Genomic DNA, 23,816 nt, shown 5'->3' on the forward strand with positions numbered 1-23,816 from the left:
CAATAGATTGTATAATCCTATTTTATTAATTTATGAATATGAAATCAATTTGATGGCCCTAACTTTATATTATAAGTTTCGAGACAAAAGATCCATAGTAGTATACACTACTGTAATCATTCCATAATTCGAGGTTCTACAGTAATACCATTGTATTCTGTATTGAGATAGAGTTTCTACAATATAATCCTACTATTTAGTGTATTGGTATTAAATCAATTCGATGGCCCTAACTTTATATTAAGAGTTTCTAGGAAAAATATATACAGTACTATACACTACTGTAATCATTCCATAATTTGAGGTTCTATAGTATTACCACTTTATTTAGTATTTAGATAGAGTTTCTACAATACAATCCTACTATATCCATTGTTTAAATAGTGTTTTGATATTGTTTAAATAACATTTCTCTAGACCTAATAAAAATAATACAATTTATTGCATATATTTCCCCTTGAAAACGATACAAGGTTTAAAATGGGGTCGTGACACTCACATGATTGAATCATATGCGAGAAAACCATAAATATTTAAAATAATCTGAAATATAGCAGTTTTGCAGTATGGAGAATAGTGTCACATGGATAGCATTTTTCCGGTGAATAGTGTTTCGTCGGAAAAAGTTGTCATAGCTTCGCTTGAAAATTGGTTGTAATGTTCACCGAAAAAGTCGTTAGTGAATATTGTTTTGCTGGAAAAATCGTTGGTAAGTGGTATCCGGTGGCGGCACACGGTGTCGATCAACTTAGGGAAGCTAATCAGAGCTTCATCGGAGCTTGGTCAGTGAAAAGTGGCCGGCAACTGGCTTTATCTTAACCATACATGCTCCAATCTTTACCCTTTCTATATCTATGTGATTCTCTCAATTAGTACTCCAACTTTCCTTTAGGTTGTTTTGGCTATTTTTGACTTTCATATTTTTACCTAATGGGGGTTAAAATAAATGATTTTACAAAAATCATATCTCTCTGATATGGACCCTATTTTCAGCATTCTTTTTCCTAAAGTTCTTATATTGAGGAGTACTACGATTCTCCTTTTGATAACTTTAATCAAAACTTAACCAATCTCTACGTACTGTTCCGACGTCATAATAATTATTTACGCGACTGGTTTTACTTTTTATTAAAATCACCACTCGTCCAATCAGAGTTGGATTTTTACCAATTTTATATCCTTTAAATTACGTCAAGGAGGACTCGCCGAATATATTAAGCGTTTTAAAAGATGGTGTGTGTATATATATATATATATATATATATATATATATATATTAGTCTAAACGTTAAATTATTTCAAAATGTAATAGCATGTTTGATTGTATTTATTCATAAAATCAAACATTACAATACTAAGCTATTAAATTTGTCTATTCCTAATATTTCCTAACGGTGGTTGGTGATGGAAATTTTATACATTGTCACATTCTCCCCACCATTTTAAAAATTTCATCCTGTATTGTCGGGAGTCCTTCAACCAAGTGAGGGTACTTGTTCATCATTTGGTGTTCTTGTTCCCAGGTATACTCAGGCCCTCGTTTAGAGTTCCATCGTACCTTGACTACGGCAATCCGACTATTCTTGAGTCGTTTGACCTCTCTGTCCACAATTTCAACAGATTCCTCGATGAAGTTTAACTCAAAATTGATTTGGATTTCGTCGAGAGGAATGATAAGTGTATCGTCAGAGAGACACATTTTAAGATTGGACACATGAAAGACATCATGTACGCTATTGAGCTATATGGGCAGTCTTAGTCGATAGGCCACTGGTCCAATCTGTTCAAATATTTCAAACGTTCTTATGTACCTTGGATTTAGCTTTACCCTCTTTCTGAGCCTTATAAATCCTTTCCAACGAGATACCTTAAGCATAATCCTAACTCTAACATGGAATTCAAGGGGTTCGCATCTTATATATGCATAGCTCTTTTGACGATCACGTGTTGCCTTTATGGATTTTCACTATTTTCTTAGTTGTCTCATGGATAATATTTGGGCCTGTTCGTATGATGTTTCCTGCCAACTTCTTGGCTATCTGGGTATCAACAACTTCCTCCCAACAGAAAGGAGATAGACACTTCCGACCGTATAAATGTTCAAATGGTGCAACCTTGATGCTCGTGTGATAACTATTATTGTATGAGAATTCAATCAATGGGAGGTAAGTGTCCCATGTATTTCCAAAATCTATCACACATGCTCTGAGCATGTCCTCAAGCATTTGGATTGTCCTTTTGCTTTGACTATCGGTCTGAGGATGATAGGGTGTACTCATATCCAAACGAATACCAAGGGGTTTTTGTTAACTTTGCCAAAATTGGGAGGTAAATATGCTATCTCTGCCAGAGATAATAAATAGTGGTACCCCATGAAATCTAACAATCTCTCTAATGTATGTCTTGGTGAACTTCTCTATCTTATCTTTCTCTTTTATTGGTAGGAAGTAGGTAGAATTGGTTAATCTATCGACAACTATCCATATGGTGTCGTAACCAGTACCACTAGCACTCTTAGGCAACTTGGTCACAAAATACATTATGATTTGCTGTCACTTCCACTTAGGTATTTCTGGTTGTTGCAATAATGCTGAGGACCGTTCATGTTCTACCTTGACCTTGGAACATGTTAGGTAGTTACTTACGTAGTTTACAATTTCAGCCTTCATGTTCGACCATTAATAAATAGTTTTTAATTCTAGATACATCTTGTTTGATTTGGGATGGATGCAGTACCTAGTCTTGTGGGCCTCATCTAAGACTAATCTTTTGACATCTCCAAACTTTGGAACCCATATTTGGTCCATGAAGTGTCTTGCTCCATCACCCCTGATCTCCAATTGGGTTTCGATTCCTCTAAGGCGTTCTGCCTAGATGTTTTCTTTTTCCAGATCCATGAGTTGTGCATTTCTAATCTTCGAGATTAGAATTGACTGGATAGTCATTGAAAGTGCTTTGACTCTATGAGGCTTAACTCATTCTTTACGGATAAAAGCGTCGGCTACGATGTTAGCCTTGTCAGGATGATAACAGATCTCACATTAGTAGTCATTATGCAATTCCAACCATATTCGTGTCAAATATTTAGTTCTTTTTGGTCGACAATGTGTTGGAGACTATTGTGATTTGTGTAGATTATACACTTCGTCTTGTAAAGGTAACGACAGTAATTTTTAGTGCAAAAACTACAGCTCCCAACTCCAAGTCCTCGGTGGTGTAGTTATTCTCAAGCATATTGAGTTGTCGTGAGGTGTACGCTACGGAAATTTCCCTTTTCCTCAATACACATCCCAATCCCTAATGAGAATCGTCACAATACACGACGAAATCATCACTAACCTCTTGAAGGGATTGTGTTGGTGTAGTGCACAACATTTCTTTCAGTTTTGGAAATGTTGCTTCTTGTCTGTCTCCCCAAACATACTTTGTTTCCTTTTGGGTCAATGATGTGAGAGGTTTGGCTAACTTATAGAATTTCTCTAGAATCTGTGATAATATCCTGCTAAGACTAAGAATTGATGCAGTTTGGTTGGTGTCTTTGGCGTTGAACAATTCTTCACAACTTCAATCTTGGAAGGACTGATGTGAATTCCTTTAGTGCTTCAAATTTACTTCTCTAATCCAAAATTCACACTTGGAGAATTTTGTGTACAACTTTTCCTTCCTTAACAAGTCTAGGATTACTTGAAGATGTTGTCCATGCTCTTCCTTGGTTCAAGAATAGATCATAATATTCTTGATGAATATTATCACGAATTTCTCCAAGTAGGGCTTGCACACTCGATTCATGAGATCCATAAAAACAGTGGGGCATTGGTTTGTCCAAAAAGATTAACCAAGAACTTGTAATAACCGTATCTAGTTCTACATGTAGTCTTAGAATCTCTTCTTTCATTACTCTGAGTTGATGATATCCATATATCATATCGATCTTTGAGTAATAACTGGATACTTGTAGTTTGATAAGTATTATTTGTTGATCTTGAGTGATTACAACACAACTACAGTGAACATAAATGACATAGAATTTAAATGACTCTTATTGTGCTTTTTTTCTTAACGTGATTTTGGCTGTAACTGAAATGACTCTTTTTGGGCTTTTCCGTGAGGGATTTAGCTTGAACATAAGGAAAACAACAAAATTTAAAAGGGATATATTTGAACAACAATCTAGACCTATAGATTGAAGTTCTAGAAAACAATCAAGACCTATTGACTGAATTCTAATCAAGATCAGGACAACATCCTTCAAATGATCAAGTTCGAGTGTAAGAAGCAACTCTAAGGGTATGAAAAATGTTCAATCTTTCAATTTTCAAAAGTGATTATCAAAATACAATACTTTGGCAGCTATATATAGCCCCACAATGATCAAATTCAAATTTAAATAAGACTTAAATGAAACATTAACTAACCTAATTATTAGGCGGGGGGGGGGGGGGGGTACAACTTGATTAATAAAAGTTTTAATCAAGGAACCACTATTGCCAACTCTTGGAGTCCAAAACCAGCCTCCACATTTATTCTAGCGCCTTCCAACTTCCATCCACGTCACCATGTCAACAAATCATGCCACATCAGCTCCCATACCATCCTGCCATGTGGATAATATTAATTCAGCAACATTATTATTTTTGGCTGCCAAGTCCGTATCATCTCCTCCCCCTTGAAAAGGAATTGACCTCAATTCAAGTAGGCCATTATCATAAAGATATAGGGAAGATCTCCCATGTTAAAGGTTGCATGAACTTCGTAATCACCAGGTAACTCTAGCTTGTAGGCATTATCATTCACTCTTCCAACCACCTTGTAAGGACCTTCCGCCTTGGGTATCAACTTGTTCATTCTTTTATTAGGAAAAATATCTTGCCTCATATGTAACAAAACTAAGTCACCTTCTTCAAACACTCTTGGTTTTCTATGTTTGTTTCATTTTTGCTTGTAAATTTCATTGACAGACTGGATCTTTTCACGAACTTGCTGATGAAGCTTCAACATGGATTTCAAATTTTCACTTGCATCTTTATGGACCCATTCACCATTTGGTAATGGAATTAAATCCAAAGGCATGTATGGGTTGACACCATAAACAACCTAAAATGGAGAGTGCCCTGTTGCATATGTAGGAGAGCGATTGTATGCAAATTCAGCATGTGCCAATTCAATCCTTTTGCATTTTTCTAACCAATCCCCTTAACAACGTTCCCAAGGTTCTATTAGTTACCTCTATTTTCCCATTAGTTTGTGGGTGATGAGATGTGCTAAATAACAGTTTCGTCCCAAACTTTCTCCACAATGTGTTCCAAAAGTAACTCAAAAATTTAGAGTCACGATCAGAAACTATAGTTTTTGGTATGCCATGTAAATGCACAATCTCATTGAAATACAAATCAGCCACTATACTAACATCATTCGTCTTGTGACAAGGAACAAAGTGAGCCACCTTTGAAAAATGATCCACCACCACCATGATTGAATCTTTTCCACGTTGTGTTCTCAGTAATGCTATAATGAAGTCCAAGGAAACATCTTCTTACGGGTGATTAGGAATTGGTAAGGGAAGGTACACACCAGGTTTAAAAGAAGTCTTGGTCATATGGCACGTCACACACTTGCTGATTATGTTGGTTACATCCCCCAAGATATTGGTCCAAAAGAAATGTTCATGAAGCACCTCCAACGTTTTTGCCACCCCAAATTGTCACGCCGAACCTCCACCATGTGCTTCTCCAATCAAATACTCCTTTATGGCATGTTTAGGCACACAAAGGCGATTGACCTTAAAAAATCCAGTTTGCACCATATGGGACCACCTGCACATTTTAAAAAGGTCTCTCCAAAATCCAGATCAGATGCGTAATAATCCTTGAGAGTTTCAAATCCCAACAAACAGACATCAAGAGTAGCCAACAAAGTGTATCGTCTAGACTACGTGTCAACCACCACGTTGGTTTTTCCATCTTTGTACTTTGATGAGAAATGGAATTATTGGATAAATTCCACCCACATAGCATGCCGTGTACTAAGTTTTTGTTGCCCATTTATGTACTTTAAAGATTCGTGATCGGAATGCAACACAAAATGAGTAGCACGTAAATAGTGAATCCAATGGTCCAATGCACACATAATTGTATATAATTCTTTGTCATACGTGGAATAATTCATCCTTGCACCGTTCAACTTTTCTAAGAAGTAGGCTATGGGTCGCTTGCCTTGAATCAACACCACACCAATGCCCACACCACTAGCATCACATTCTACTTCAAAAGGCTGTGAAATATCAGGAAGTGCCAACATCGGGGCATTGCACAACAACTCCTTCACCTTTTCAAATGCCTTTTGAGCCTCTTCCCCCCATGCAAAGGCACGTTTTTTTAAACAACCCGTAATAGGACTTATAATAGTGTTGAAATCACATATAAATCTCATATAAAAAGAGGCAAGACCATGAAAAGATCTCACTTCAGAAACATTAGTTGGAATGTGCCAAGATTTAATTGCTTCAATCTTAGACTCATCCACGGATACTCCATCCTTTGACACCACGTATCCCAAAAACACTACCTTGTCTACAAAAACAAACATTTTTCGAGTTTCCCGTAATGCTTTTGTACCCTAAGGGTCTCAAAAATCTGTTCCAAATGTTTCACATGCTCCTCTTTACTTCTACTATAGATCAGAATATCATTTAAGTATACCACCATAAATCTACCCAAAAACTGTTTTAACACCTCATTCATCAACCTCATAAACGTCTTAGGAGCATTATTTAAGACAAATGGCATAACGGTCCACTCATATAATCCATGCTTTGTTTTGAATATCGTCTTCCATTCATTACCTTCTCTCATCTGGATCTGATGATACACACTCCTTAGATCAACTTTAGAAAACACAACAACTCCATGTAATTCATCAAGCATGTCATCAAGTCTAAGAATAGGAAATCTATATTTGATGGTGATGTTGTTCATGGCTCGGCTATCAGTACACATTCTCCAGCATCCATCCTTCTTTGGCACTAAAAGAATGGGTACAGCACACGAGCTTAAACTCTCACGCACATAACCCATTTGCATGAGCTTTCCGATCTGTTTTTGTAGTTCTTTAGTTTCTTCCGGATTGCAATGATAAGCTGCTTTGTTCGGTAAGGGGAACCTGGAATGAGATCAATTTTATGTTCAATAAAAATCACCATTTCTTCAACAATTTTGTCCATATCAACAAAATTCATTTCTTCCAAAATTGCTTCAACAGTTTCGTCTCTGACCATAAAATTAAGTTCTTCTTCAATTTCTTCAATAAATCCCTCTTCAACCAAGAAATTTATTCTTTCACAAAATTCCCCTTCCCCATCGGTGTCGTAGATGGGACCGAAATCTTCTTCCTCTTCTTCTTTAATTTTCTCTTCCTCTATTTCTTCTTCATCATACAACTTGCGCAACATATTTATACAGCAACCTCTGAACAGGAACTGAAATCAAACAAACTTAGTATGATTTTTTTAACAAGGACTCAATAACACCCAATCGGAACTGGGCTCTAATACCAGTTATGATACGTATTCGTTGGTGAGCTTGAGTGATTAGAACACAATTGCAGTGGACATAATGAAAAAGAATTGAAATGACTCTTATTGTGCTTTTGTTCTTAACGTGCTTTTAGCTGTAACTGAAATGACTGTTTTTGGGCTTTTCCATGAGGGATTTAGCTTGAACACAAGGAAAACAATGAAATTTAAAAGGGATAGATTTGAACAACATTTTAGACCTATAGATTGAAGTTCTAGAAAACAATAAAGACCTATTGACTGAATTCTAATCAAGATCAGGACAACATCCTTCAAATGATCAAGTTCGAGTGTAAGCAACAACTCTAAGGGTATGAACAATGTTCAAGCTTTCAATTTTCAAAAGTGATTCTCAAAATACAATACTTTGGCAGCTATATATAGCCTCAAAATGATCAAATACACATTTAAATAAGAATTAAATGAAACATTAACTAACCTAATTATTCACGGGGGGGGGGGGGGGGGGGGGTACAACTTGATTAATAAAAGTGTCATCATCTCTTAGTCTTAGTCTAATCTATGTTTTTCTAAAAGTACTTTCTTTTATCCAGTGTACCCTACGTGGAAATTCTTAACAAATTAGACTCTATGTAATCTTCGAGACTCTATAAATAGAGTTCTCTTCTTCTCAATGAAAATACTTCTCTTATGTATCTTGAATCTTATTACTCATCTTCCTCTTTTCTTACTCACCACTTAAATATATTCCTAACTTTATGAAATCCCTCTTCGGAGGAAGTCTTTCTAGACTTAATCACTAAGTTTGATCTCACTTACTAACTTTGTCTGATTGCATTCCTTGTTAAGAATCAACTTAAGTGTATACTTGATATAATACTTGTTATCTTTTGTATTTCCTTATATTTCTGCATCTAACTTTCTAACCTTCTAACTCTAACTTATTATTATTATTATTGAGCTTCAATGATCCTTTGAGTTAAAATTTATTCTACATTATCATTTGTTCTAACATTTGTTCAAGTGTGACTGAAGTTTTTCTCTCAACAATTGGTATCATAGCCAAAGTGGTTTCTTTTTGAAGCAAAACTATGATTTTCAAAAGGCCTTCTATACCACTGAAGCTCATTTCTTAAAAAAAACAAAAAATTCTTTCAAAACAAGGAAATATGGCACAAGCATTATCTCTCAATGTTTCCAACAGTGTTGGTGGTTCTAATAGAGCCCCAATACTGGTGGCAAACGAATATCATCACTGGTCACAGAGGATGGAAAGATACTTAAGCAGACTTGAAAGAGATGTATGGAGATCTGTAGAAGAAGGGCCACATGTCCCTGTTCTTACACCTGTTCAAACCGACGGTGCCACTGCCAGACTAGGAGGACGTCAACTAGCCATGAATCGTCCCACCAAAGACGATCTCGATAAAATGGAAAATGATGCTATTGCTTTTTATGAAATCTCTTATGGAGTTGCTCCTGACAACTTTGACATTATCATAAACTGCAAATCAACAAAAGAGATCTGGGATGTTCTCAAAAACTTTTATGAGGGCACAGAACAAGCTCAAGATAAGAAGCTCACAACCGCACTCAATGAGTTCAACAATTTCAAAGCTCATACTGGAAAAAGTTTGGAAGTCTCCTTCAAAAGGTTCAACCAGATTTTTACTAGGTTATCTAACACTGGCACGGTCCAAAGCAACCTTGATACAAATCTTCAGTTTCTCAACGGTTTGGGAAGACACTGGACGTCTACAAAGATGATAGTCCAAGGAGATAGAAAGATCCACTCGCTATCTCTCTATAAGCTCCACAGTGAACTACAAGCTCAAGAATCTACTGTACTCAAAGAATGGGCCGACTTCGGTGGACCACTGGCTCTTATAACACAAGCTCCACATACTCAATCTTACTCTCCCTCATATGACAATCCTCCGTAGTCATACGAACCTAACTCAGAGTATGATGGCGAAGAAGAATTTCAGAATGTTATAGTCCTAGTTAGCCAACAGTTCAACCGGCTACCACCTGCTTCTTTTAGTAAGAATCAACGGTTCAACAAACCTCCATTTAACCGCAACTTCAATAATCACTCTCGATATCCCAAAAATCCTCACCCACCACCGCAAACTCAGACCACTCAATCCAAAGAGGTACGGAAGCCCATCAATCCAACTGACTCAGGTACCTCATCAGAAGATAAAAATGATGTTGTAATCTGTCACAAGTGCAACAAGTAGAATCACTTTGCAAAAGACTGCAAAGCTAACATATTGAAAGATAGAGCATTCTACCTTAGAATGGCTCAAGAACTGGAAGAAAAGGAAAAAGCAAGGGCATACGTAGCCCATGTAAAGAGGGACCATCAAGTTTGGTCATCAGGAGATGAAGATGAAAATATCAACAACGTCAAAGGTAAAGGAAAGACCTGCATGCTGGATATTGCGGATGATGATGAGTCTACAAAGTTAGAAAAGAACTACTGCTACATGGCAAAGGATGGGACTCTAAGCATCGTCGAATAGGTAAAACTCATGATCCAAACTCTAAATTATGGCATGCATGACTGTCAACCATTCATAGACAATCTTAATGACACATGTGTTGCCGTCCTTACAGACTATAACAAAGCTCTAGATAAGAAGAACATAGCATCTCAAGAGATATATCACGTTAGAGGACGACTGGATAACAAAAGACTCAAAGTAGCCATGTTAGAAAAGGACTTAGAGTTAGAGAAAGATGCAAGAATGTTAAGTGAAACACAACTAGAAATAGCTTTGAACCAAAGAGATTTACCTCATAATGAAATTGTATGTTTAAATCTTTTAATAGAAAAACTGTTCAATGAAAGTGAAGCTATTGAAAATCTTGTGAAAAATGGAACCATAGATAACACCTATAATTGGGGTTGGTCCAATGGGTACAATACCGCAAAGGATGCATCGCCTCGGTTTAACAAGGACCATCCCTATGTCCCTCTGGACCGAGAGTTCCACTATCCTGTCAATAGTAAAACCTTCCTTGAGGACATCAAAGTGCACTTCGGTCGTCTTCATGACCTCCACAATAATTGTGTCATCGAGAAAATTCTTCCTGAATCCTCAGATCACACCTGTGATTAAAAACCTGTCATTGACATAGTTTGTCCCAACTCTCAAGCATCATCTGTTTGTGATGAGGAAATTCTCATAGAAAATCCTGTAGATTTCACAAACTTTCCTTCACTGCCTTTGGACCGCAGTCTTTCACACTACAATCCTACCCCACAGTCTGACCAACAGTCTCTCATAAAGTGTCCCACAACACAATCTTACTCTGCGGTAGTTCAATCCTCCTTACCACAGTTCCTAGTCAAAAGCTCAGTATCCCTTTAGCCAACTTATCACGAACTTCCTATATAAAATTTTGAATACGGCCAATGTTCCCAGAATCCTGAATCATCCAGCTCGTATGAATCCAGTCCTTGTTTTAAAAAACAATCAAAGGATTCAAAGAGACTGCAGTTGAATCTCAACGACTACGATACACCAAAAAACTTTAGCAAAAATGGCTTTCAAAATGGAACTACAGTTTTGTAACAAAAGGAACAAAAGTTTTTCGAAAACACAAGTCGTTGTTTCAAATTTTAAGAAACGAGAAAAACCAGTCTTTTCAAATTAACTTTCTAATATATCAACTGTCAGAAAAACAATCAAAAAGGAATATACAGTTCCTCGAACTTTTTCAAAGAAGTCTGACACAAGCGAAAAGCAAGCCAGGTCATTTCAAAGCAATGGGTTTATCATCTATTCCTTAGACAACTCAAAATGGAAAGGAATCTTGCCTACACAAACCCATCTCAAATCACGTCAGTCTCCTGTAATGACACATCCTAGGAAACAGTCATGTGCACATATAGTAAATAGGCATTCTAACTCACAAAGAAAAGACAAAAATTTCAGATCACATCCTCAGATCGGTCCTAAACATAATCCCACATCCTTCAGACCGCTGACTAGAAGCAATGTCAGGGCAAGTGTGAAAAGACGCTCATCTGATCTTCATCAAAAGGTCATTTCTCAATCCCAACCTCAAAGTGTTCAAAAAACCTGTACTTGTCACGAATCACATACCTTTCAAAAATCTTGTATCAATCATAGACCTCATAACTTTTCAAAATCTCCCAAAACTCACAAGTTCCTAGGTCTAGGACTCAAAGTTGACACTAAACCTATCCGTGCAACCTCGGCTCTTGCATTCATAAAAAATTCATATGTGGCCCCAGGCTCCAAACTTTTTTGGATGCCCAAACTAACCGTGTAATTCACAGGCATTGTGCAAGGAGGAACAAGAAGAGGAATGGTTAATTGATAGTGCCTGCTCCTCGCACATGACCAGAAGGTTAGAATACCTTCTGGACTTCAGGCCAATCAACAATGGTGGAAATGTCACCTTCGGTAACAACGTAAATAGGATAATCCAAGGTTATGGTGTTCTTACTATGGGAAACTTCTCTATTCAAAAAGTTGCTTAGGTAGGAAGCCTTAAACACAATCTCATCAGTGTAGGGAAACTATGTAAAGCAGGCGACATAGTTGAATTTGACAATGAGTACTGATACATAATGACAAGTAATAGAAGAACCTGTTTCATCAAATCCAAGTCCGAAGGAAACATGTATCCTCTGGACGTTTCTATGATCATTGGGAAACCGCAATTACGCCTTTTATCCAAAGCAATATCTAAAGTCAGCTGGCTATGGCACCGCAAGCTGGCTCATCTTAATTTCAGATACATCAACAACCTGGTCACCGGAGAACTCGTCCGAGATCACTTTGTCCTGCCTGTGAATGTGGCAAACAATCGAAGTCAAGTCACCCAATAGTGATTGATTCTTCAATTTCTGAACCACTGGAACTCCTGCACATTGATCTCTGCGGTTCATCTACTGTAGACAGTCTTCATCACAAAAAATATATACTGGTTATTGTTGATGACTTCACTCGTTTCACTTGGGTCTTCTTTCTGAGACTTAAATCCGAAACTCCGCAGACACTAATCAATTTTATCAAAGAAATTGAACTTCAGATCAAATTACCAGTATGCCGCATCCGAAGTGATAATGGAACCGAATTTACCAATCACATTCTAAACAGTTTCATGGTTTTAAAGGGTTATTAATCACAACTTCTCAGCTCCCTACACACCGCAGCAGAATGGAGTAGTAGAGCGAAGAAACCGAATGCTGGTAGAAGCAGCCAGATCTATTCTTAACTTCGCACACCTTCCTCTCTACTTCTGGGCTGAAGCAGTGGCCACAACATGCTTTGTTCAAAACCGAAGCATTGTTTGCAAGCATCTGAGTAATACTCCGTATGAAGGCCTTAAGAACCACAAACCAAATGTTAGATTCTTCCACATCTTTAGGTGTAGATGTTTTGTGATCAACAATAGAGATCATCTTAACAAGTTCGCACCGAAGTCTAATGAAGGCATATTCCTTGGCTACTGAACAAACAAAGTAGCTTCGACGTCAAATTCGATGATTATTACGTCCGTAACATCGCTCCATCAACCGAAACCAAAGCAATCCTGGAAAATGATATTCCTGCCTCCTCGGGTCCATTAAACATAGTTGAAGTAAACTATGATGATGTCTTTGACCCTATAGAGATTGCTCAATTATCCAAATTTCTTATGTCCCTGGAAGCTCAACAGTAGCATGCCGATGTATCTGGTCCATCTCTATCCGATGAAGTATCACTCAATACTTCCACCTCGCCGGTTGAGGGGGAAAACTCCACTCCGGATCAGGTAACAACCATCGCGGTTCTAGTACTTGATGATGTATCTCCAGTTTCTATCCGCAGAGGATCTCTACGATCAGATGTTTCATATGACTTTGATGACGAGAATATAGAAAACATCGATACAAGAACTGACCCCAGGGTTATCATACTTCCAAGAATCCAGGGGGAAACTTCTCAGGTTCAAGAGGAACTCCCATTCGCAATTCAGGGGGAACCTCAATCAGAAGAAAACTCTAATCCCATCTTCCCAACTCAAGAAAATTCATCGGGCTGCTCACAAGTCCAGGGGGAACTGCTGTCCCCAACCACAGAATCTTCAGATATTGAAGACATCCCTTCCAACATAGCTGCTGACCATCTTCAACTTCGTCTACACGTATAGATGAAGGATCATCAACCAGGTCAAATCATCGGAAATCCATCAGCAGGCATCCAAAATCGATCCTCAAAAGACTTATCTAATCACTGTTACTTTGTTGCAATTATGTCTTCAGTTGAGCCCCGAACCATCAAAGAAGCATTAATGGAGTCCGATTGGATTATAGCAATGCAAGAAGAACTAAAAGATTTTAAAAGAAACAAAGTGTGGCAACTCATTCCGAAGCCTAAAGGTCACACTATTGTTGGTACCAGATGGGTGTATAAGAACAAATTGGATGAATCCGGTGCAGTAGTAAGAAACAAAGCAAGACTAGTCACCAAGGTGTATAGTTAACTTGAAGGTATTGACAATGATGAAACATACGCCCCTGTAGCACGAATGGAAGCCATCCGCATCTTCTTAGCATATGCAGCTCACAAGAACATTAAAGTACATCAAAAGGGTATGAAGAGTGCTTTTCTCAACGGTGAATTGAAAGAAGAGGTTTATCTTTAGCAACCTCCTGGATTCGAAAGTATTGAATTTCCAGACCACTGTTATAATCTTGAGAAAGTGGTCTACGGTCTAAAGCAAGCACCAAGACCATGGTACGAGACTCTCTCTGAATTTCTTGTCTCGTCCGGATACAAATGAGGAGTGATTGATCCCACTTTATTTAGAAAGGAAAATGGTAATCACCTTATGCTTGTACAAATATATGTGGATGATATCATCTTCGGATCAACGGATCAGGGGATGGTGGATGAATTTGCAAAACTCATGACCAACAAATTCCAAATGAGCATGAATAGAGAGATTAGTTTCTTTCTAGGACTTCGAGTGAAACAAGTCCCTCAAGGGATATCCATCCATCAGGAGAAATACACCACTAAACTACTGAAGAAATACTTAATAGACAACTATTCCTAGGCCAAGGTCCTAGTGGAATTCAGATTTAAGATTTCTGTTGATGCTTCCGGAGAATCAGTGGATGTCAAAACTTATAGATGAATAATTGGCTCACTGATGTACCTCACCGCAAGCCGACCAGACATTGTCTTTTTAACAAGAGTATGCGCAAGATACCAAGCCGATCCGAAAGTATCTCATATGACCGCAACCAAGCAAATTCTCAGATACTTAAAGGGCAACAAGTCTCTAGGCCTTTGGTATCCCGCAAGGAATGATTTCATCCTACAATCATTCACTGATGCGGATCATGTTAGATGTAGATTGGACAAAAAAAGCACTTCCGGTGGATGTCAATTTCTTGGTGGAAGACTCATCAGTTGGTCATCAAGGAAAGAGAGCTGTGTCTCACTGTCTACTGCAGAAGCTGAATATGTGGCAGCTTCCAGCTGTTACTCACGAGTCTTATGGATGAAAACACAACTTATGGACTACGGATATAGGATGTTGTGGATACCGATTTACTATGACTCAGAGAGTGCCATAGCAATTTCTCATAATCCTATTCACCACTCTAAGATGAAGCATATTGAACTACGGTACCACTTCATTAAAGATCACATCCTGAAAGCTAAAATTGAACTAATTTTTGTTCATACTCATGAAGAGATTGCTAATGTGTTCACAAAGGCACTTGACTCTACAAAACTCAACAGTCTCTTACAAATGTTAGGAATGATAAATCCAGACCCGCAATTCTTGTTGAATTGATAGGTACCGCAGACCATTCATGGTCGCCATTGCGGTCCTAATTAAATATATCTATCTTATATAGTTTCAGTGTATCTTGTGTACTGTAATACATTTTATGGACCGTAATATAGTAAATATATACCGTAACCATATATCATACCAATACTTCAAGGGTCCTTTATTGATTGTTATTTCTGATTTTGTGCAAGTGTTCTTCTCAGCTTCCTCTACCGCAGTCATTTAACTAGTCATCCGCAATGAAGTCTTAACCCGCAATGAAGTATTAATCTGCAATAAAGACTCAAACCGCAATCTCGATGATGGAACTCTCATCTACTTCATAAATTCTTGAAACATCGTGTGCTATTTAATGATTCTTCATTAAATAAGAAAACCATTCTCAAAATATTCATTTTGTAGCATATGATCGTTTCAGTTCTTCTTTTCAAATAAACCTTTTGTCAGACCTATTTTAGGTGTGATGCCAAAATTAAATAGTTTCCAATAAAAGAAATCTTTTAAGAAAATCTTTTCCTTAAACTGTTTTTTCCTCTTATCCCCAAAATGTCAAATCCGTTACAAATTCCACCTTTATACAACAGATTATCGCCCCACACAACACGTTCTTCAGACATAGGGTATTAGGCCTGACATTTCACTAAATGCCATTTTTGAAAACTAGGAAAAAAAACTATTCGTTAAATATTTTTTGTGGCTGATAATGATTTCCTTAAGTAAAAAAAAAAAAAAAAAACTCAAAGGTTTTTATCCTTAACCACTTTTTCCTTAGGGTAAAAACAATAACTATTTGAAATCCGCCACTATAAAAAAACCCTATTTTTCTCTCTATGAAAGCTTTACGCGTTATGATCTCACAATGACGATCAACTTCCTTCTTCCCTCTTGCACTTCAAGTTTTCCTACAGGTTCTTCAATCTCTTCAAAATTATGAAATCAGGACTCTCAAAGAAACCATCAAAAGCCTCAACCTTTACTCAACCAACTGGTTTTGATTCAACTACACGAAACCAAACGCCTTCGATTGCTTCTAGCAACTTTAGGGAAATCTTCGATGATCATCCTTATTACAATGACTTGATTCGTATTATGATCAAGTTCATCTCCAATCATCCACTCTTTGGACCATTCGACACATTCAATGATGTGGTTCCCATTTCCACATTGTTCAAATGTGCATTCTCAGCCTATCGACCTATTGATAATCTGAAAGAAGTTCATCTGAACTTGGTTGATGAATCTTTGGTCATCTTGACCAAAGACAAGTTTCTTACTGCAATCAACCTCCTGGTGCACCCCTCGACCAAGTTCTTATCACCAAGTATCACAGACATCACCTCCACGCTTTATTAAATGGGATACTTTAAGCAGATCAAGGTATTGGAGAATTCAAGAAGAACCAGCTGCCTGCAGTATGGCAGTTTGTATGCCATTTCGTGATCTGTAGTTTATCTGGAAGAACCGGAGGCATGGATAACATGGGCCTCAACCTACTCGAGATTGTATGGAGTATGTTCACAGGGCGTGATGTAAACTACGGTCAAATCCTATGGGATGATTTTCTCTAGTACATTCCTAAGGAGACTCCAAAGGAAAATCCCACCGAGCTGACATTTGCAAGGTTTTGGGCACTGTGCATTCCAGATCTTCATTCAGACACCAAGATCAGTATGATCTCAAAAGGTACTCTGCCTCTAAAGATCAATCTATCTTTCGACCAATTAGACATTTACCCATTCATATCTTGACAGAGGTTGGACTTGAGAACCAAATAGTCACAAATCATATTCAGGCAACGGAAGGTATTGACCCATACCCTTCCACCCTGCCTCTCCCAAGTTAAAACATTTTAGCCTCTACCGCACCCACTCAACCTGAGCAATCCGCAGCTCCATCCTCTACTACCTTATCTCATATTCCCTTAGCTCAAAGGCAAAAGAAGTTAGCCTCAGCCAAGCAAGGCCCCCCAACAAGGCAAGAACTCATGCGATGTGTGACACTCACAAGAAATGTAAAGCACCCAAGAAAGTCAAAGCTCCCAAGGAAGCAGAACCCTATAAGAAACGTAAACTCCAACAGGTTGTTTCATCAGATGATGACTCAGATCAATCTTCTGATGATTCTGATCTAGACTCTACTCCACTCGCTATTCTCAAGAAAAAGAAAACCAAATCCACTGGCCAAATGCATGATCGGACTGATACCCTAGCCTCTCAAAAGGCTCCTGTAGTCCTTGGGGTACCCGCAAACCCATTTGCTACTACCCTATCCAGCTACTCAAGCACAGCAAGTGTGCATGATTCATCTAAATCTGGAGACTCACCCCCAACTAGATCCCAAGAGGATCTAATTGGTTATGCTCGCCCTAAGGTGTCCAGGGCTTCCAGACTTTACTTCTTTCAAGAACCGGAGTTGCGCTCCATTCTATACTCTGTCATCCAAACACTCAATACACCTACCCAAACGCATGGCGATTCTTTAGCCCATGCCAGAACGGAGTCGAGGCCAAACTTGGCCATGGGTCAAGGAGACCATGGACACTCCAGAAATCCTATTCTGCTTACATCTTTTTCAGGTGCTTTAGGCATAGTGAGCACAAATGTGCAAAGATCTGTGAACCCGAGGGACACCTCGGTGCGTTTTCAAGGATTTGACGGTGATGAATCTAATGATTCCTAGAGGAATTACAATCCAGTCACAGAATCAGAAGTCTAAAAGTATGCCGCCTTCCGAAGGGCATTTCAAGCAAGAAAAGATCAACAAACTAAGCAACTTCAACAGAAGCAACACGAGATACAAACAGTAGCCAAATACTGGGCCGAGGCCATAAACAATGCCAACATGGTGGCTAGAATTCTCAAGGTCCAGAACAGGATGGATGAAATGGCCAAGAACACTCGCAAAGCTCAGTCCAATCCCAAAGGTGCAGGTTCATCCAGTCCCCCTCCAACAACTGATGTTGATAACTCTCAAGAGGACGGAACCTCAATCAAAGTCAGTTTTACACCAACCTTTGGCTTCGACGACTTCGACATGAATGAAGTCAATCAGCCAGAGCCCTCGGATGATCCAGTGACGATTTTCGATGAAGAAGAGGAATCCAGCGGTTCTCAGCATTCCACTTCTAAGCCCAAGGAGAAGAAGAAGAAAAAGCAAGTTGTTTCCAGAAAAGAATTCCTATCTCTACAAGATAAAGTGGATCAGATTCTTGCTGCTGTAAAATCTTCCCAACCATAGTCTAAGGACTCGCCTGGCCCATAGTCCCTCATTGACCGCATAGAAAGACCGGAAGCCAGAGAACGTGTTGTTGCAGAATGCATCTCTCTCAAAGTAGAAATGGACATCCGTGGTTACTCGCAGTATTATTAACGCTAAGGAGGGGATTTTTGAGCTCATTAAGGAGTGGCTCAGGTCTTTTCGAGCCAAGATTGCTGCAAGGAAGGCTGGGGCGTGAACTCCCTCATTCTGGGAGTTCAAGGCATGTGGAGCGCCTGAGTTCTTTGGGGATAAGGACCCCATCGCAAGCCGTCACTAGATTACTGACATGGAGAATGCTCATCACGTGAGCTTTTTCCCTGAGGGGGCAAAGGTGGGTTTCGTGTCCTACTTACTAAGGGACAGAGTGTGGATCTAGTGGGAGGAGGTTACTCGAGTGGTAGGGTCGGCGCCAGTTGATGTGATTACATGGAAAGACTTTGTACAAAGGTTTCAGAGAGAGTTTGCACCAGGTGTAGAGGTGCAATAGTTGGCGAGGGAGTTCCAAGACCTTCGCCAAACTATAGAGACGGTGGTCGAGATTACCGCTAAATTCAGGGAGAGAGCATTGTTGGACCCACAGTATGTTTAAGATGAGGAAATGAGGGAAATGAGATATCATGATATGTTGACGGATGATATTAGGGAGTTTTGTAGTTTCTCGGGATGTAAGATCCTGAATGACATGATCAAGAAGGCTCGTGAGAGGGAGGTTGAGTTGGAGCTCTAGATGAAGTGGAAGCCAGAGCAGGTTCAAATAGTTGTGGGTCATGCTAACAAACCCAAGGCCTCTAATACCCACTCCAGATGCCAGTAGGATTGGGGTCGTCGTGCCATGTACGACAAGCCGCAAAGTGGAGCTTTCCATTTAGAAGGTTCCGGATGTTTCTGTTGTGGCCAGTCAGGTCACGTGAGTAGGGATTGCCCCAAGAGGGCTCTGATTTGCTTTCATTGCAATTAGAACGGTCATAATGTAACACTCATAAAAATCATGCCAAATTTAAACTTTTTAAAACATTTCAAAGCACATGATTATTACAAAACTTGTTTTCAAAATAGTATATTGTCAGGGTATCCCAGAATCAAATCATAAAATCATAAAATGTGAGGAGCGGTATGATCACGCCTTCTCCTTTTCGGAATCAATAGAAGTACCTTAAACAATAATCATTAAATGTAAGCTCGAAGGCTTAGTGAGTTACCCCTAGAATACCAACGCCACAGAGATGATCCAATGATGATTTTCGATGAAGAAGAGGAATCCAGCGCTTCGCAGCATTCCACTTCTAAGCCTAAGGAGAAGAAGAAGAAAAATCAAGTTGTTTCCAGAAAAGAATTCCTATCTCTACAAGATAAAGTGGATTAGATTCTTGCTGCTGTAAAATATTCCCAACCATAGTCTAAGGACTCGCCTAGCCCATAGTCCCTTATTGACCGCATAGAAAGACTGGAAGCCAGAGAACGTGTTGCTGCAGAATGCATCTCTCAAAATAGAAATGGGCATCCAAGGTTACCTGCAATATTATTAACGCTACCCCCGTGATATTTGTTACCGTTAAGGAGGGGATTTTTGAGCTCATTGAGGAGTGGCTCAGGTCTTTTCGAGCCAAGATTGCTGCAAGGAAGGCTGGGGTGCGAACTCCCTCATTCTGGGAGTTCAAGGCGTGTGGAGCGCTTGAGTTCTTTGGGGATAAGGACCCCATCGCCAACCGTCACTAGATTGTTGACATGGAGAATGCTCAACACGCGAGCTTTTTCCCTGAGGGGGCAAAGGCGGGTTTCGTGTCCTACTTACTAAGGGACAGAGTGTGGATCTAGTGGGAGGAGCTTACCCGAGTGGTAGGGTCAGCGCCAGTTGATGTGATGACATGGGAGGACTTTGTACAAATGTTTCAGAGGGAGTTTGCACAAGGTATAGAGGTACAATAGTTGGCGACGGAGTTCCAAGACCTGCGCCAGACTACAGAGACGGTGGTCGAGATTACCGCTAAATTCAGGGGGAGAGCATTGTTGGACCCACAGTACGTTGAAGATGAGGAGATGAGGAAAACGAGATATCATGATATGTTGACGGATGATATTAAGGAGTTTTTTAGTTTCTTGGGATGCAAGACCCTGAATGACATGATCAAGAAGGCCTGTGAGTGGGAGGTTGAGTTGGAGCTCCAAATGAAGTGGAAGCTAGAGCAGGTTCAAATAATTGTGGGTCACGCTAACAGACCCAAGGCCTCCAATACCCACTCCAGAGGCCAGTAGAATTGGGGTCGTCGTGACAAGTGCGGCAAGCCGCATAGTGGAGCTTCCCATTTAGAAGGTTCCAGGTGTTTCTGTTGTGGCCAGTCAGGTCACGTGAGTAGGGATTTCCCCAAGAGGGCTCTGATTTGCTTTCATTTCAATCAGAACGGTCATAATGTAACACCCATAAAAATCATGCCAAATTTAAACTTTTTAAAACATTTCAAAGCACATGATTATTACAAAACTTGTTTTCAAAATAGTATATTGTTAGGGTATCCCATAATCAAATCATAAAATCATAAAATGTGAGGAGCGGTACGATCATGCCTTCTCCTTTCCGCAATCAACAAAAGTACCTGAAACAATAATCGTTAAATGTAAGATCGAAGGCTTAGTGAGTTACCACCAGAATACCAATGCCCCACAAATATAACTATATCCTATATGCATACAAGCAAACAGGCACATCATGCATAATGAGCCATCAGTCTTATTGGACCGACTCCCGGTCCTCAGTCTATCTGAACCGCTCTCCGAGCCCTCGGCACGTCTGGACCGCCCTCCTTGGGGCCTTCAGCCAATCCGGACCGCTCGTTGGGCCTTCATCCTGACTAGATTTTCCCGGCCTGGGCTTGTAGTCTATCCGGTCCGCCCAGGGTGTCTTGTCCTACTGCACACAGCAGGACCTGCCTCAACCCTTTCTCCAAACCAATAAACATGTGCACATAAATATCATAAGCTAGCATGCAATAACAGATAGTTATACAGATCTAACCGATCTCTAACATAGCAACCATCCTACAACCAGGATATCAATCTAACAAACTGTCACACCCCGAAAACCAAAGGCGGAAACGTTTCCGGGGTTGACTCCACGTTGAGTATCAAATCTAATGCACATAATAATCACAGTAAACAACCATTACATTACATATATTTGAAAGTTTACATTTGTTTCAAAAGTAAATTGTACAAGAGTTATACATATATCATATGAACAAAACGAGACGAGTCTTCTACGCACTCCGTCTTCACCGAGATCACCGGGTAGCTGTCTAACGTGGACCTGAGAATACAAGCAGTTTGAAAATCAGCATAAAGCTGGTGAGTTCGTAAGCGGTTTTGTTTTATGAAAATGTATCGGTTTCCTTTAGTTTTCCGAAAAGGTTTGTTATCCAAGAAAATCCCATATTTTCTTATGTAAAGTTAGTTTGGTTATCTTTCGTTACAGTTCAGTTACGCAATATACGTTACCCTAGGAAAATCCCATATTTTCCTAATTACAAGACCGATTTAATAACACAGAGTATAGTTTAATACACAAAACTATATATTGAGACTCATGGGATTACTATCCCGAATTAGATATGAAATACTTTATTATACACGAATTGTAGATAGAAAGTAGTTTGAAAACCTTGGGACTATCATCCCGAACTAGTTACAAGATAGTTTGATATATTTGAAATTATAGATTGAAAACCATGGGACTACTATCCCGAACTAGATATAAGATTGTTAGATAAAGTCATGGGATTATCATCCCGTACTAGATATAGTTTCAAAACCATGGGATTACCATCCCGTACAAGAAATAGATTGAAATCATGGGACTATCATCCCGTACTAGATATAAGATATATACATACTGAAAACTATGGGAATAACATCCCGCACTAGATACAAGTTCGATAGACTGAAAGCCATGGGACTGCCATCCCGGGCTAGATATAAATTCTAAAATCGAAGTTGTGAATAAACTTATATTAATACATATTGTGAGTCGGGTAACCATGTTGATACGACAACGAGACCTCCTTGACGTTTGTCAGACGTCGAACGATATCCAGAATTTGTCACCCCAGGCGTGCCCGCCTAACTGTAGCTAGCAGTTAAGGTGTGGGATTGTCAGTCCCGAATAGATCTATTCATAAATTCCTTTTTCTCCCTCCAGGAGACTCTGGTTAAACTTCCGGGGAGAATTTACTGATCATCCATAAAGGGTAGTGACTAACTCACAAACTAATACTAGACTATTCACAGGGTTCTTATATGATATCAAACATACAAAAGATTATGAAGCATGATACAGTGAAAATAGATACATACAAAGAAACTATCTGGCAATACATTCAAATGATACGGAGATAAACTGAATCAGACATAGTTTATCTAATAACTTTATATAGATATCAGTACATGATATAAAGAGAACTACAGAACCCCAAATTATTCCCATAATAATTTGATTAGTTTGGTTATTTTCTTAACTAAAATCCATTTAGTTGTAATTGATAAATCATTCCTTATGCTCAGCATAATACATAAGGAGTAAAAGTGTTTATAAGTTTGCCAGATATTATTTAAAACATATCAATGTTATGATTTGAAAACAGTTATAGTTTGCTTGTATTCCCCCCCTGAAAACATTGAAAAACATAGAAAAGGCGTAGGGTATGAACTCACCGAACGAGAAACGTGACGATTTCGGATGCTAAACGTTGGTCCGGGGCTTGCAAACGCACGAGGTTCCTAAGTATAATGTAAAGATACACATTTGTATCTAATTAGGACTTAGTTTATTTATTTGTTAGGGACAATTACTTCTAATCGCGGAAACACCCCGATACAAGTGTTTGGAGGGACCCGGGTGGCTTTTGGGAACACATTTAGCTAGGATATTGAATTGGGACTTCAAGAGTAAACTCCTTAGGGAGTTTACGGCCCTAATGACCCCCTCCCCATGAGTTTACGGCCGTAAACTCATGGTGGGGTGATTTATGGTGCAAAATGGCTTGAAACATTTAGGGGATAATTTCTAGGTTTGGTTTAAGGGCTTGGAATGAATTTTATACACCATTTGACATACTTAAGGGAGTTTATGGCCTAGCATGGGTCTCATGGCCGTAAACTCCTATATACCCATGAATAATTGCTTTAATGCTTCCAAATCAAT

This window comes from Lactuca serriola, chromosome 9 (genome assembly GCF_051521515.1).
Source record: "Lactuca serriola cultivar US96UC23 chromosome 9, Lser_US96UC23_V15, whole genome shotgun sequence".
Classification (NCBI taxonomy): Eukaryota; Viridiplantae; Streptophyta; class Magnoliopsida; order Asterales; family Asteraceae; genus Lactuca; species Lactuca serriola.